The following is a 16,276-nucleotide window of genomic DNA, read 5'->3' on the forward strand; positions in this document are numbered from 1 at the left end:
ACACCTACTTACAGGTAGACAGCTTTGATCTATGTCCTCAGAACAAATCAAAGCAACATCTTTGGGTGGCATCCCAGTCTCCCACCCCACCTAGACTAACGTTCTAGCCACAGAAGCCAGAGAAACGTGATAAATGCTCCACCCCCCTAATCTCTACTGGGTCTCTCCTCAAAACATGGGGAAAAAAGGATGTGGTTAGCAGAAGCCCAGGTGCATAGATATCAGGAGAAAAGAAGACAATAATTGTTTATAAATGTTTTAAAATTGGCCCTTAGGAAAATATAGACTCTCCCAATAGATGGGTGAAGTCCTTACCACCTGTGCCCTTACATACGTAGTTCATTTGCAGTGTTTTCTTACTATCAACTACAAGTTCCAAGAGTGACTTAACCCTGTTCTCAGGAGCCACTGCAGGGATTACTGCAAAGCTTTGCCCATCTGGCAGCTGCTGAACCAAAACCTTCACCAGCTGGAATCGCTGACCTGTTATTTTGTAGCTTTTACCACCAGGTCCGATGCAATCCCACTGCCCAGAGGCCACGTGACCCTGCGCTGTTGCGGGAGGGAAAGGGAAGTTGTCTAGGAGTGATGGCAGGTGCCGGCAGGGGGTGTCACAGTGACACAGTGTCCCCAGGCTGGTTACAGCAAATTAATTTAGTAGGCTTGGCATGCCCTTTTAACACAGATGCATTAACCTGTAAAACTTCACCCACTCACCTGTTAAGGATCCGAACCCCTAATCCAGACCTGGGTCTGGAGTTACAGAAGTCTGCTCAGGCACAAAGAAGGCACACAAATCCCTGAACAACACAAAGGGGCTTCCAGGGGAGAGGGGGAAGCAGCTGAGCAGCCCCCCAACAACAGCACCCACGTGGCCTGGAAAGAAACATGGGAAAAAAGTCCCAGGCACAGAGGGAAACTTCCAAACAAGGCTTGGAACAGAGGGAAGGAGGCAAGTTCCAGAAGGACCCCTGAGATACTGCAGTAAGGTTAGAGGTTTTCTGCAGCTTGGCTGGGTGTGGAGGCTGCAGCTCAGGCTCACTGAGGGGGTGGAGACGCCGAGGTCCCGGCAGAAGGAGGGACGGGCCTGGCCAGAGGGGTGGTTTGCTCACAATGCATCTCTCCTGGTTCTTTATGTTGAGGAGGAAAGGATGAAAACCCGTAATGGGCTTACTACACAGAGATACTGTGTCTGTCCTCGGTGTCAGAGAGATCAAGAAGCAATCGATACTAAGAGGTAGCAAGGAAGAAATGGGGCCGGGGTCGAATGTCTGAGGCCTGAGGCTCCAGAAAATAATCCACAAAACTAACCCGTATTGACTCTGCAGATTCTGTCGACTCTTATTTAAGGCAAAGTACACTTTCTGTTCCCCTACTGGTTTCTATCTCTTGAATTTGTTTTTCTCCTTCAAATCTAGTTCAGATTTTTGACAGAAAATTCTGTAAAATAAAGCAAAGACATATAAGAGAAAAGTTAAAGAACAGATAGCCAGAATTGGAGCAGCCTCTTAAAAACGTGGACCCTCTGTAGGGCTGGGTATTGGGGCTGTGAGCTTCACAGGGGTGGGGCTTGGTCCTAGCCCGACACTCTCAATAAGCTGCACGGTCTCAGCTCGGAATGCTTTTGATGCATATTTCAGAACACTGATGACAGCGGCTTTAAAAAAATGAAAAAGTCACCTTTCTTCTCTGGCGCTGTCCTGGGGGAACAGGTGGATGTTCACGGGTTCAACCATGTCAGCACCCAAGTCTCGGGAATGTCTGCATTTGCTGTGGTTGTGCAGCTTGACTCTTGCCCTTGTTCTAAGAGAAAGAGAGGAAGGGACGGGGCGGCTCCAGGATCCCCACCTCCGCGGGCAGCCACCTACTGTGTCCCACTGGCCAGGCTGTGCCACGAGCATGTGGAGGGCAGGGACCTGAGAGTCATACCTGCCAGTTGACCCAAACTCCAGAGCCAAATACGTGTGGAAAGAAGGGACGAGAAGGAGGGGAAGGGGGAGAGAGAGAGAGAGAGAGGATAAGAAGAAGAGAGGAAGAGGGGAAGGAAGGAAGTAAAGAAAAAAAGAAAGGGGAAGGGAGGGGGAAGGGCAGGTGCCTGGGCCTGATTAGGGAGGACGGAATTAATTTAAGTTCAGCCGTACCATTAACTAATCGTCAGAAGCTGAGAGAGTCCAATTCCTGGAGTTTGACGTTTCTTAAATTTATGAATTGGAGATATTTATAGTTACTCCACAGGCATATTATGCTGATCCAATATTAAGGCATGTAAGCAAATGTTATAAGCTGTCCTATATTGAATGCTAATTACTTAAAAAACCAACAAAAACCATTGCTGCAGTGCAGTGTGACTGGTGAAGGTCAGACAGCCATTTGGTCCTGCAGGTTAATTTTCACGATCACTTGTGGTGGGCTTGGGGTTGAAGAGCTCTTGCCCCAAGATATGTAGCATAACATACTCATGAAGTGGAAGATGTTTTCGGGTATTTTTCGTTTGTTTGTTTTTTAGACAGAGTCTCACTTTGTTCCCCTGGGTAGAGTGCCGTGGTATCATAGCTCACAGCAACCTCAAACTCCTGAGTTAAAGTGATTTTCCTGCCTCCGGCCTCCCAAGCAACTGGGACTACAGGCACCTGCCACAATGCCAGGATAGTTTTTTTCTATTTTTAGTGCAGACGGGGTTTAGCTCTGGCTCAGGGTGGTTTCCAACCCCTACCCATGTCAGCCTCCCTGAGTGCTAGGATTATAGCCACCATGCCTGGCCTTGATTTTTTTATTTTTAATTTCAAAATATAAATGTATACAGATGTTTTTGGTTACGTGGGTCACTTTTGTAATGCTGAGTCAGAGCTATAGGCGTGCCCATCACACAATTCACAATCATTACACCGTTTCGGTGGGTTTTTTTCCTCCCCCTTCCCTCCTTCTCCCTCCCCACTGGACTCCCTGACTTTTACTTCCCTCTGCGTGCTCATCAGTTAGTTCCAATTTAATAGCAAGTTCACGTGGTGTTTGCTTTTCTATTCTTTAGATAGTTCACTTAGGATAATGGTCTCCAGTTTTATATGCATTTTTGCAAAAGGCATTTTATTCACCCTTTCTAATGACTGGCTAGTATGTCACCCACAACCTCCCAAGCCTCAGTAAGGAAGAATACAACTCCTGAGCAGACCCGTCATGGGCAGTGAGCTTGAAGCAGCAAGAAGAAGCCCTCCAACAAGAACAAAATAAAGTCCCAGACCAGAAGGGTTCGTAGCCCAATTCTACCAGTCCTACAAGGAAGAGCTGGTACCCACGCTAGAGAAATTATTCCATAATATTGAGAAGGAGGAAATCATCCCCAACTCATTCTATGAATCAGCATTCACCTCGATGACAAAGCCAGCAAAAGACTCAACAACAACAACGAAAGAACTACAGACCAGTATTCCTTATTAATATAGATGTGAAAATCCTCAATAAAATACCAGCAAACTGAATTCAGCAGCTCGTTAATAAAAATAGTAATAATAATCCACCGTGACCAAATGGGCTTCATTCCAGGGATGCAGGGATGGTTCAACATATGGACATCATTAACTGTGATTCACCACATCAACAGGAGCAAAAGCAAAGATCCTATGATCACGTCAAGAGATGCCGAAAAAACATTCCGCAAAATCCAGCACCCTTTCATGATAAAAACCCTCAACTAATTAGGCATAGAGGAACATATCTAAAAATTATAAAATCCATATACGACAAACCCGCCGCCAACATCATGCTGAACGGGGGAAAGTTGAAAACATCCCTCCTTAGAGTAGGTATTGATCTTACAGGAGCAGAACTAATTGCAGGTATCTTAATAAGGGTCATAGTGCAGGATGGCCACTAGATGGCAGCAAAATCCTTTCCTTGCTCCGTCCTATCTCCCAGGGATGCTAATCAACGGAGCAAACTAAGCAATACGTTAAAAAATATTTCTCTTGCAGACATATCATAGGCTTGTTTCTTTTGTCTTCCCTGGAGTTTAAAGTCAGTCATCTTGGAAGAAACATGTAGTAGCAGCTTAGTCAGGGATTTAGGAGTTCAGGCACAAAGCCTTAGCCAGTCGTGGATACGTGGACTCTGTCACCACCTTGAACGTGGGAATGAGTCACAGTTGTACCTACGTCCTGGAATGTTGGGGGATTCATGTAAAATCATGTCTGTAAAGCACATCACACAGCTTTGGGGATAAAGCAGACAGCACGTTGGTCATTCTGTTCATCCTTCTGCGGATACTCGGGGGGCTTGTGTCCTCGGGAGCAGGCACAAGTGGACGGTGGGTGTGGGTGAGGCTGAGACACTGTCATGCCCAAGGTCTGGAGCAAATGTGGTTAACAACATCAGCAAACTTAACACTGAGGCGATGCCGTGGTCAGTTGCCCGCCTTCCGGGTCTGAGAAGTGGCTCAGTCAGGTTTTGGAAACACTGTTCCCTTCAATACAGGATACAACCTGGGGTCAGTTATTATGTTTGCTATTTATGTCCTGTTAAGCTACTTAATCTGGAACATCCTCATAATTTTCTTATTCTCTTTTTTAATGGCATCGACATGTGAAAAATATTGCTTGCCACCTTATTTATTTTTTTGAGGCAGGGTCTCACTTTGTCACCCTCCGTAGAGTGCCATGGCTTCATAGCTCACAAAAACCTCAAACTGTTGGGCTTAAGTGATTTCTCTTGCCTCAGCTTCCCAGTTAGCTGGGACTACAGGTGCCTGCAATGCCTGGCTATTTTTAGAGGCAGGGGTCTCACTCTAGCTCAGGCTGGTATCTAACTTGTAAGCTCAGGCAATCCAATGGCCTCGGCCTCCCAGAGTGCTGGGATTACAGGCTGCTTGCCACCTTTAAAGAAAAGGATGCTTAGCTCACCTTGTAACTAGCTGCCTCCTCAACTGCCTTCTGAGGCTCCATGCTTCCTGTTAGTGTAGAGAGTGAGAAACAGACACCTTTAATCTTGTGCTTCTTTCAGTGGTCAGAGCTAAGAAATAATTACTCACACACCCACACAGACATAAACTTGTACAGAGCCTGCATATTCGCATCTTTGCACGCACACTGACATGTGCACACATCCACGCACACACACAAGAGTGCACATTCACATCTGTGCATGCACACTGACACGTGCACACATCCACGCACACACACGAGAGTGCACATTCACATCTGTGCACGCACACTGACACGTGCACACATCCACACACACGCAGGAGCCTGCCCACATTGCATAAGAATTGTAGCTATGGTGAGTTCCCACTGATGCCACTAATTCCCACCCATCCCTATGGGATTGTTTTCTCCTCCTGGGAATAGGAAGGCACTACATTTTCATTTTCATTTCATTAAAGCGAAGATTGCTCCCTCTCCCAAACTAGAGGATGTGTGGCCAATTTCTTAACAACCAACAGAGTTGTGGGGGCAGTGAGAAAAGGGAGCTACGAGAACTAGTGTGAGCTGGAGAGACGACACGGGAGCGTCACTGTAAACATAAGGTGATCAGACGTCCCACTTTTGGCGGGACAGTCCTGATTTTTAACAATTTGTCCCGTGTCCCGCAGCATTTTAAAAAAGTCCCAATTTTTGGAAAGAATGCACCAACAGGCAGGAGAACAGTAAGGGAATATATGGTTTTCAGCTGCCATGTGGCTATTTCACCAGGATATGAGTTTTATAGTATTTTTGTTAATTTTATAATGTTAAACTGTAATAATGACAAATAATTGCTGAGAAATGATTATCAAGAACTGCTTATCAAAGTTTGTGTTGTTGTCAGCCCCTCCCCCCATCAATGGTGTCCCGCTTTACCAATGTTAAAATCTGGTCGCCTTATGTAAACATCACCCCCTCTGTGTGTTCATTCACTCCGAAGAGCGTTGCTCAGCACCTACTAAGTGTCAGGCGCATTTCAGGTGTTGGGAAGGAACAGTCAAGAGATGTGATGCACACAGCATAATATTAATACAAAATATATGACAAATGTTCATTTGAAAATTCTATATGAGAGATCAAAACAAGGAGGGGGTGCAGGGCACCACCTCGGTAGGGGTGGACATTGCCTTTGTACAAAGGGCTGGGGGTACAGGCCATTCTGCTAAGTTAGTGGGTGAGTCCAGCCCTGAAGAAAGAGAAGGGTCAAGCCATGGAGATGTCTCAGACAAGAGTTGCAGGTGGAGATGGGGCAAGTGCCCCCAGAAGGCTGTGGTGGAGGAGACTGAGGGGCTGCTGTGGTGAAGGGACAGGTGCAGGGGTCGAGTCTGGGGAGGAAGAACAGACCAGGATCCTACAGGGCCTCCCACATCTGTAAGGACTTGGCTTTCACTCTGTGCAAGGTCAGAAGTCCTCAGAGACCTGGCATGAGCTGACCTTAGTTTCACAATAATCACCCCAGCCACTCGGTGGAGAATGTGCTGCCCACGGACTCAAAGGAGACAGGGGATTCCGCTGAGGAGGAAAATGGTGGGAGCGAGAAATGAGCCTCAGACTCTCCTGGTCATCCAGAGACAATGTGGTTTGCACTGAGGTTACAGCAAACGTGCACTTTGCAGGTAGAGACCAGGTCCACTCAGCAAAGGGTTACTGACTGTCACTATGCGCCAAGGACTATGGTGAATTCTGGGGGATAGAAAGAAAAAGTCACTAGAGCTCACAGCCTTTGGAGAAGATGGAACTGTGCTTTACTCAGAGTATTTTGTGCTCAGCCTGAGACAACGCGGTCTGAACACCTGTAGCCTGTGGAGGAAGGGCCAGCTCTCCACATATGCAGACACAGGGACAGTCAGAGGGGATGTGACCTTGAAAAGGGAGGAGAGAGAAGCAGAGGATACAGAGACCACGGGGCTCCCGAGTGACAGAAAGCACCGGAGGCCCTGGAGTCGCAGTTCCAGGCAGAGCCGTGGCCGCGGCTACTGAGCCCTACCACGGGCAGGGATCCATGGGATCGCCCATCGTGGTTCGCTCCATCCTGAGTTAAGTCTTTATTCCTTGCAGCAGAGAAGATGAGAATGCAGAATCAACACTCCAGACGCTGGTCCCTGGATGTGCAGAGTCAAGGAGGGAGCACCTGGCGTGACGTCCAGATTCCTCACCCAGGTAGGACAGAAACGTCGTGGATGGGAGGACAGAATCAGGAAGGGGACGGTCATTTCAGAGGAAGTTACTGAATTTGCTTTGAGATATGGCGAGTGTGAGCAGCCTCTAGCATGCAGGCGACACACCTGGGCTCCGCGGAGTGTGGCTTGCAAGTGGTTAATGAGCAGAAGTGCCCTTTGCGTGGCCAAACGTGTGGCCCACCACCAGGTCACTCTGCAGATCCCCACCGTGTCCCTTCCCTGGCTGGGATTGTTTAAAAACTAGAGCCAGGACAAAGTCTGAGTGCCAGTCCCACACCACGTCCTACAAGTGAATATAGGGAGCGGTGGGCTAAGCCTGTTCTGCCGAGCTCTCTGGGAGAGTCCACACACACCCTCTGCCTCTTTGTGGCCTCTCCCTGGGGTGGACTTTGCTTTCTGTGGTATCGCTGGGGTGTTGATGCTGTTGTCAAAAAACATTGAGCTCTGGGGTCAAAGTCACAGATGCTCAGCTGCCTCAGAGGTTTCCAGGCCCTGACAGCTGCCTGCAGTTTACTTTCCCATTCTTCCTGCTCTCGGCTGCTGTCTGCTGATAGGGGCACAAACTTGTGATCTGACAGCCCCAAAGAAAGTCAGTATGATGTCCCCAACCCTCACTCCCACCCCCCATCTTGCACTCACCTTTGAACACCCCCTCAGGCATTTCCCTTCCCCTTGGTCCATTCCTCTCCCCACCCAGCAGAGCTGGGCTCTGCCTCTGCGTCCCTAGTGTGATGGGCACTGCAGCTGGTTCAGCACTGACCAGGTGCCTCTGTGAGGGACTGTCAACGTGTCTCCTCTCCCTATATTCAGTGAGCCCCCGGAATTCAGGGGCCACATCACTAGTCAGAAGCCCAGTGCCCACAACTCGTGTGGCATCCCACCAAGCTTGGGGGACATGGAATGATGTTTCTCCAGATGACCACTAACGCTAAGTGTCTTGATGCTCCTAATTCAAAATGCAGGGTCGTGTATGTGCCTCTCTCTTAGTTGTCTGAACAGAGTAAAGTGTCATGGAAATTTTATGCTGTGTCTTACTTTTGGTTCTCTTGGATTATTTTACTTTTATGACACAAAATTTCCATGAAAATGTGGTAGCCTATTGCTCTTTTTTTTTTCTTAATAGTAGGAAAGGGATAAAGAAATAAGCAAAAGAAATTTCAGAGGTATTCTGGACTTCAGCTAGGAATGAATTCTTGCCTTTCGCAGCATTGGACCCCAGGGACTTAGAAGTACAACACAGTGAATAAACAAACGCCGTGGCCGACTCTGCGGGTTACTGTAGAAGGGTGGCGTGTGTGACGTGGGTGGGGAACTGTCAATACCTCAGGCCGTCTTGCTCGTGGAAGGCTTTTACCAGCCAATCACAAGTGCATGTGCAGGAGTCTCCGGCCAACAGAAATGGTGTTAAACACCGTCTGGCCGAGGGAGAGTGTCTGCTCTGTGTGTGAGCTTGGAGGGGCTTGCCCAGATAATCTCCATGTGCAATAGCGTCATGTTTCATGAACGTTTTCTAAGTCCTAAGGAGAAAACAGCCTTGTGGCCACCATCCATCATTTCTCAAGCTAGCAGCAAAGCCGTCCTTGGCACGACTTCCGCTGTCTAAGCCAAACCACCAACAGCTACTCTTTCACACAAGGCTTCCTGGCTTAGCCTACACTCTGCTAACCACACGGGCAACGCCCTTCAAGAGGGCACTGGGAGGAGGCGTCACCAAGGCAGTGGGTAGCTGGGGACAGAGGCATGTGAAACCCATCTCAAAGTGCAGACAATAATTTGTAGAGCTTTGTGTGGGCTGTGACGGAGGGGAGGGAAGGCTTAAAACAGGTCAGAAATGGATTGTGTTTGTAACAACAGTGTGAGGGTTTCAGAGGGTGATTTTTATTACATATGCTTCATTATCTCTTCCACGTGAACGTTAGAACTTGTTGAATCCAGCCCTGCTCCTCCGCTTCTCCATATTGCTTCATTTATATATTTCATGCTATTTCTTTGGTCCCTCATGTATTAATAGTGTGTATACCACTTTTCCCTGGTAGACCCAGTACAGCAGGCATTATCATCTATCTTTCTGTATCTCCTCCAATCTCTGGAATAGTGGCTGATTTTTGTGTCTTTTTAATACACAGGAGTGGCATTTTCCTTGCTTGATTAGTATATAGGTAGTTTACTTAACTTTATTATTGAAATAAATGTAAGGCAAAAAAAAAATGGTGATACTTACTATTAGGAATCAGTGAGTAAAACTAATATAATTCGGGGATTTTAGACACTATATTCTGACTCGGGGTGGTCATTTGTGTGTGCTTTGATGAACATGTTTCAGGTGATTGTTGAAATTTTCACGTCAACTAGTATAATTATAACTTCAGCATAGATTTTCATTTTAATAAATGTTGATCTTTTCCCTAGAATATTAATGATATAGAGAAAGGGACAAAGGTAATAAAATCACAAATAGGAGGATGAGCAGTGTCTCACCTAACTTAGAGAACAGGTGCTCCAAAGCCAACCACACCCTACCCTTGCAGCCAGAGCAAATCAGAGTGCTCCCCTTCCAGTACAGGGAAATGTAAATCCTCAGACGATGTGCAGAAGGCAGGATTAGCAGTGATAGCAACTGAGATGTAGGGAGTGTTGAAGCAATTGGTCACTGGAGCAAGGAGTGTTGAAATAACATGATGTTTTAAGAGTCATCACTGGGGAACTAATGTTTCAGCACATTTGAATGACTTCCTTGCTGCAAAAAGTTAGGACTTTGAAAAAAAAAAAAAAACAGAGTTGGAGAAGTAAAAGAGCTTCAAAAATATATATAGATCATTCTACTTGGAGGCATTCCACAGCTGAGAAATCAATAGCGCTATAGTTAGAAACATTCCCAGCAAGCTCACCCCACGTTCCCAGTAAGGATGGCTGTGAGTTGGACCCACTTCCCAATCACAGTGTGAGGGATAAATCTGAGATTCACAGCTTCTCCTGAGGTAATTGTTGTTTAGAAGACTGTTTTGATTTTCTAAGAATTAGAGAAATTAAGATAAACACTTCCACCCAACCCCTGTACAAACGCACGTGGTATTGACTGCTCCCTGATGAGCGAGTGGGTATGTGCAGTCAGTTTAAGCGAGTGTCTCATTGACTCAATTTAAGTGATGATTCAGTTGCATAAAATTAGAGCTCTTCTCATTGGAGTAGAGAGAATATGATCTTTATCCGAGAAATGATATTGATCTGAGGAAGAAAACTACACATATTAGATTAGTGCCCATTACTGGAATACTGGTTTTCACCAATATTTATTAATTCTTTATTTACTGTAAACCTTTTATTCCTAATCTTTTGGGTTTTGTTTGCAAATTCCTTTTTTTAAGTGTTTTAAAAAATGTATTACTCATATTATTTTTGACTGACAAATCATAATCACACACATTTATGAGGTATAATATATTTAGATACATGTACAATGTAGAATGGTTTTGTTTCTGATTCATCATTAGATGAATGGTAATAATAATTATTATTGTGAAAGCACAGGAAACTCTTGACATTTCAGTGGGATCCAGACTTCTAGAGCAGCTTGGAGAGGCCATGAGGTCTCTCATGAATAGTTAAGGGTCAATTGGGTAAGGACTTGTAGGAGAACAAGACTATCTACACTACATACCATGTGTTTGGTGGTTCTTAGATTTATCTATTAGAAAAACATCATGCCATAAAATAAGTGTGATTGCTCTTCATGGGACCTATTAGAATTAGGGTTAGTTTTCTGTTTGTGATGATTAGAATCTGGGACCCAGGAGTACCTGAATCTTGCCCTGCAAACCATCTTAGTCATAGCTTTGTCCCCCAGAATTCCCGAGTGATCCACATGAAAGCATCAGCAGACAAATTAAGAAATAGAGTATCATTTTATTATAATCTGGGACCCAAACCTGAACACAGGGCTCTCTGAAAAAGTTGGCTTGACACACCTGGCTTGGGCTCATGTCCAAATCGGGCTAAGCCTTTAGTTTGCTGTCCACCCTCCCCAAAGCCAGCATCTGAATCTAGGATTGGACTCCTCTGATCAGCTTCCCCATCGGCAAGGAAATCAAAGGATGTGGTGCACACCTCAGTGGAGTGTGTGCACGTGTGTGTCTGTGTGTGTGCAGGAGCAGAGTGAGAGAACGCTCAGGCCATCCTAAACAGCGAGCCCAGAAGAGACAAAAGAGATAGGACGCCCGTCACAGTTATGACGAGTGAGTCCGCTGTGTGCCCTGGTCCAGCCCCATCAGCAGTCCCCTCCTTGGTGGGGAATAGCCAGGGTGGAGTGACTGACAGGCAGGTGGTTCTCTGCAGGTCGCAGCAGAGGTGAAGCTCAATGCACCTAGGTGTGAGGCTGCACCGATGGGAGCAGGTGAAAAAAAGGTTGCAACCTTTGGTGACTCACCATCTGAGGGCTGTCAACTAATGGTTCAAATCTGTGTGTCACATGCTTGCCCGATTCTGTCCACCCTGGTCAGACAAACTCATGCAGAGGTGTCCAAGGGCTGTTTCATGCTCAGAGGAGACAGTAGCTCTTGTATTCTCCTGCGCCAAAGCCCTCCCTGATAACACTAATGCAGATAATAGTGTAATGGTACTATGGAAATACAGCAAAATATTTTTAATTTTTAAATAATGCTAATATTATATCAGAAATAACTGCAGATAGTTTCCAATTTCAAATAAAAGTCTTAAGTTTTAAAATTTAAAGTCTTTAAAGTACCATGCCCAACCCATCCCATTTCTTAGACGTATTACCACAAAATTAACTATTCTTAACTTTTCTAGTTATTTCCCAAGATCCTTTGCTTTCATATTTCTAACTAGTATATTGAGTCTACTAGACTTGAATATATATATGTGTATGTATATATAAATAATATATACACGCATATACATAAATTTTACACATTGTGTGTCTCTGATCTGCCATTGAAGATGAAGACTGTCCTTTCTACACCTCCTATAATCCCAAATTTCATCTACTCTCAGCTTTCTTATGTATTTACATCACAATTTTTAGTTAAACCATTAGTGTATATTTTTATGACAATCCACATTTCTTAAAACAATAGATTTGCATTCTTGTGACTGTCCAAATATTGTTCACTATTCCACCTCCACCTCCACCTTTCCTATAAACCTTCTGCTCTGGTGGTTGTTTTAGGAGCTGTTTCCTCTGTTTTTCACTTGTCCCATTTTCTGTGAATGAACTAATTGATATTTACTCCAATTTCTCTGCCACAGACCTACCAAAATTATTGTCCACATATTTAAAATATATCTTTCTTCTTTTCATCTGGAGACTTCCCAGGAGTACTGTCTCTGTGTGCCTCTGTCCTGATCTGTGTTTCCTGTGGAGGCCTTCTACCCCGTTATATTCTGGAATATTCCTTTTGATTTTGGATATTTGTGCTGAATGTCATACCCTCCTCCTGATTATCTTTTCCTTTATTTATTTATTTATTTTGCAGTTTTTGGCCAGGGCTGGGTTTGAACTCGCCACCTCCGGCATATGGGGCTGATGCCCTACTCCTTTGAGCCACAGGCACCGCCCTCTGTTCCTTTAATTTTTGTTCTAAAACATATTTTAACATTACCATGAAATAAGACGGTAATAAGTTAGTTTTAAAGTCTCAACATACCTGAAATATTTTATCACCACATGTGATAGTTTGTCTGGACACGGAAGTAGATGCTGAAAGTCTCTTTGTATTATTGTGTATTTCAATAGATTTAAGGGGTATAAGTGGTTTTTGATACATAGATAAATTTTATAGTGGTGAGTCTGGGCTTTTAGTGTGCTCATCACCTCAAATAATACACATTGTACCCTGTAGGCAATTTATTGATCCCTCACCAAGATCATTCATACTCTGTACAACCATGTGTATCCATCATTTAGCTTCTACTTATTAGTGAGTACATGTGGTATTTTTTTTCCATTCCTGAGATATTTCACTCTGGATAATGGCTTGCAGTTCCATCTAAGTTGCTGCAAAAGACACTATTTTATTCTTTTTTAGGAGTGAGTAGTAGTCCATTGTGTGTGTGTGTACATTTTCTTTGTTCCTTCATCAGTTGATAGACAACTTAGGTTGATTCTGTGTCTCACCATTGTGAATGTGCTGCAATGAACGTGTGCATGTGTATTTCTGATATATTGATTTATTTCCTCTTGGGCAGATACCCAGTAGCAGGACTGTGGAATCAAAGGATAGGTCTACTGTTAGTTCTGAGGAATCTCCATACTGTTTTCCATAGAGGTTGTACTAATTTGCATTCCTTCCACCAGTATAGAAGCATTCACCTTCCTTTCACCATGTTTGTCTTTTCAAGAATGGTCATTCTGACACGTGTAAGTGGTTTCTTACTGTGGTTTTAATTTGCATTTTCCCTGATGCTTAGTGAGGTTAAAACTGTCTCATATGTTGGCTGACCACTTGTATATCTTCTTTTGAAAAATGTCTGTTCATCTCTTTTGTCCACTTTTTAATTGTGATTGGTTTTCTCTCTTTATTTTTCTGATTTGTTTGGCTTCCTTGTAGATTCAGGATAGTAGCACTTTGTCAGATGTGTAGTTTGGGAATACCTTTTCCCATTCCTTAGGTTACTTATTTACTCTGATCCTTATTTCTTTTGCTGTGTAGAAACGTTTTAGTTTAATTAAGTCCCATTTATTTATTTTTGTTTTTGCCGTGTTTGCTTTCAAATCTTAGTCATAAATTTGTTGCCTGGGCCAATCTCCAGAAAACTTTTTTCCTAAGTTTTCTTCTAGAACTTTCATGGTGTTTGGTCCTACATTTTAGTCTTTTATCTATCTTGAGTTAATTTTTTTATAAGGTGAGAGATAGGGATTGGTTCTATTCTCCTGCAGGTGGGTCTCTAACTTCCCCAACAGCATTTACTGAATAGGGTTTCCTTTCCCCAGTTTTTGCTTATTTTCTCAAAAATCATTTGGTTGTAGTGTATAGTTTTATTTCCAGATCCTTTATTTAGTTCCATTGACCTACGTGCCTACTTTCATATAATTACCAGACTGTTTTGGTCACTATAGCTTTCTAGTCTATAATTTGAAGTCAGGTAATGTGATGCTTTGGACTTTTTTCTTTTTGTTTGAGATTACTTTAGCTGTTTGAATTTTTCGTTCCACATGAAATTTAGGAATTTGTTTTCTATTCCGTGAAAAATGACATTGGTATTTTGGTGGGAACTGCACTGAACCTGTCATTTTGGACAGAATGGACATTTTAACAATATTGATTCTTCCAATCCATCAGCATGAGATGTTTTTCTGTTTGTTTGTGTAATCAATGATTTATTCATCAGTATTTTATAGTTCTCCTTGTAAATATCTTCTACCTCCATGACAAAGTTATAGTTCTGAATATTTTTTTGGTGGGGGGAGCTGTTGCACATAGTATTAAGTTCTTGACTTGATTCTCAGATTGGCTGTTGTTACTGTATAAAAATGCTGCTGATTTTGTAATCTGAGACTACTGAATTTAGTAATTCAAGGAGTTTTCTGGATGAGTCTTTAGAATTTTCTAGATAGAAGATCATATTACCAGAAAACAGGGGTAGTGTAACCTGCTCCTTTCCAATTTAGATGCCCTTTATTTCTTTCTCTTGCCTTATTCTTCTGGCTAGGACTTCAAGTACTATGTTGAATAGAAATGGTAAAAGTGGTAACCTGGTGTTGTTCCAGTTCTTAGGGAGAATGATTTCATTTGTCATATATGACTTTATTATTTTGAGATATATTCCTTATATGACTAGTTCATTTTATCATGAAAGTATGCTGTATTTTATGAAATGCTTTCTCTGCATTTATTACGATGATCATCTGGGTTTTGTTTTGAATTCTACTTCTATAGTAAACCAAATTTATCTTACTGTAATCTTTGGTGTTTTTGTCTTTTGCTGACTTTGAGATTGGTTTGTTATTGTTTTTCTAGTTTCCTGGGGGTGTGGCATTAGGTTGTTAATTTGTGATCTTTCTGGCTGTTTGATGTAGGCATTTTTCTGTATCCCAGAGATTTTGGTAGCTTGTGTCACATTGTCATTCAATTTGAATGTTTTTTATAAATTTCCATTTTGATTTCTTCATTGACCCAAAGATCATTCAGTAGCTGTATCTTCGATTTCCATGTATTTCAAAGTTTTGGGAATTCCTCTTGGAATTGACTTCTAGGTTTATTCCACTCTGGTTAGAAAAGATACGTAGTATGAGTTTTATTTTTTAATTTTGCTGAGAGAAGTTTTCTGGACTAACATACAATCTATCGTGGAAAATGTTCCATATGCCAATGAGAAAGATGTATATTATGCAGTTTTGAAGTACAGTGTTCTCAATGTCTGTTAGATCCATTTGTTCAAGAGTCTCACTTAAATCTAATGTTTCTTCATTGATTTTCTACCTCAATGGCCTTTGTTGTTTTTCATTTGCATGTTGAAGTCTCCCACTGTTGTTATGTTGCTGATTATTTCATTTCTTAGATCTAGTGTATTTGTTTTATCTAGGATCTCCAATGTTGAGTGCATGTAGATTTAGGATTGTGATATCTTCTTGTCAATTTGATCCTTTTGTCATTATACAGGGTGGCCATAAAGTTCATGTGCAATTTAAAATAGTTGTCTATTGTGAACTTTATGGCCACCCTGTGGTGGTCACTATATTATAGTCATTTTTGACTATTATTGATTTATATTATTGATTTCATTTACTTTTATTGTTCTTTTATCTGATATAAACTTAGCTACTTCTGCTCACTTTTGGTATGCATTTGTGTGAAATATTTTTTTGACCACTTACCTTGAGTCTGTGTGACTCTTTAAGAGTTCAATTGGATTCTTGAAGACAGATATTTGGGTGATATTTTTTAACCTATTCCTTCAGTCTATATCTTTTATGTGGGGCAATTAGCACAGTTACATTCAATGTTAATATTGATAAGTGAGATGACTATTTCAGTTATCTATTTGATTGTTATCTAATTGATGTTTATTTTTCCTTGTGTTACTATTTTATAAGAGCTATGAATTTTTGCTTTCAATTGTTTTTACACTGGTGAATATTGACCATTCTTCTCAGTATGTATCCTTAGAAGGATACAAAATTCTTGG

The sequence above is a fragment of the Otolemur garnettii genome, unplaced genomic scaffold, assembly GCF_000181295.1.
Source record: "Otolemur garnettii isolate 467f Iridium unplaced genomic scaffold, OtoGar3 scaffold00097, whole genome shotgun sequence".
NCBI lineage: Eukaryota > Metazoa > Chordata > Mammalia > Primates > Galagidae > Otolemur > Otolemur garnettii.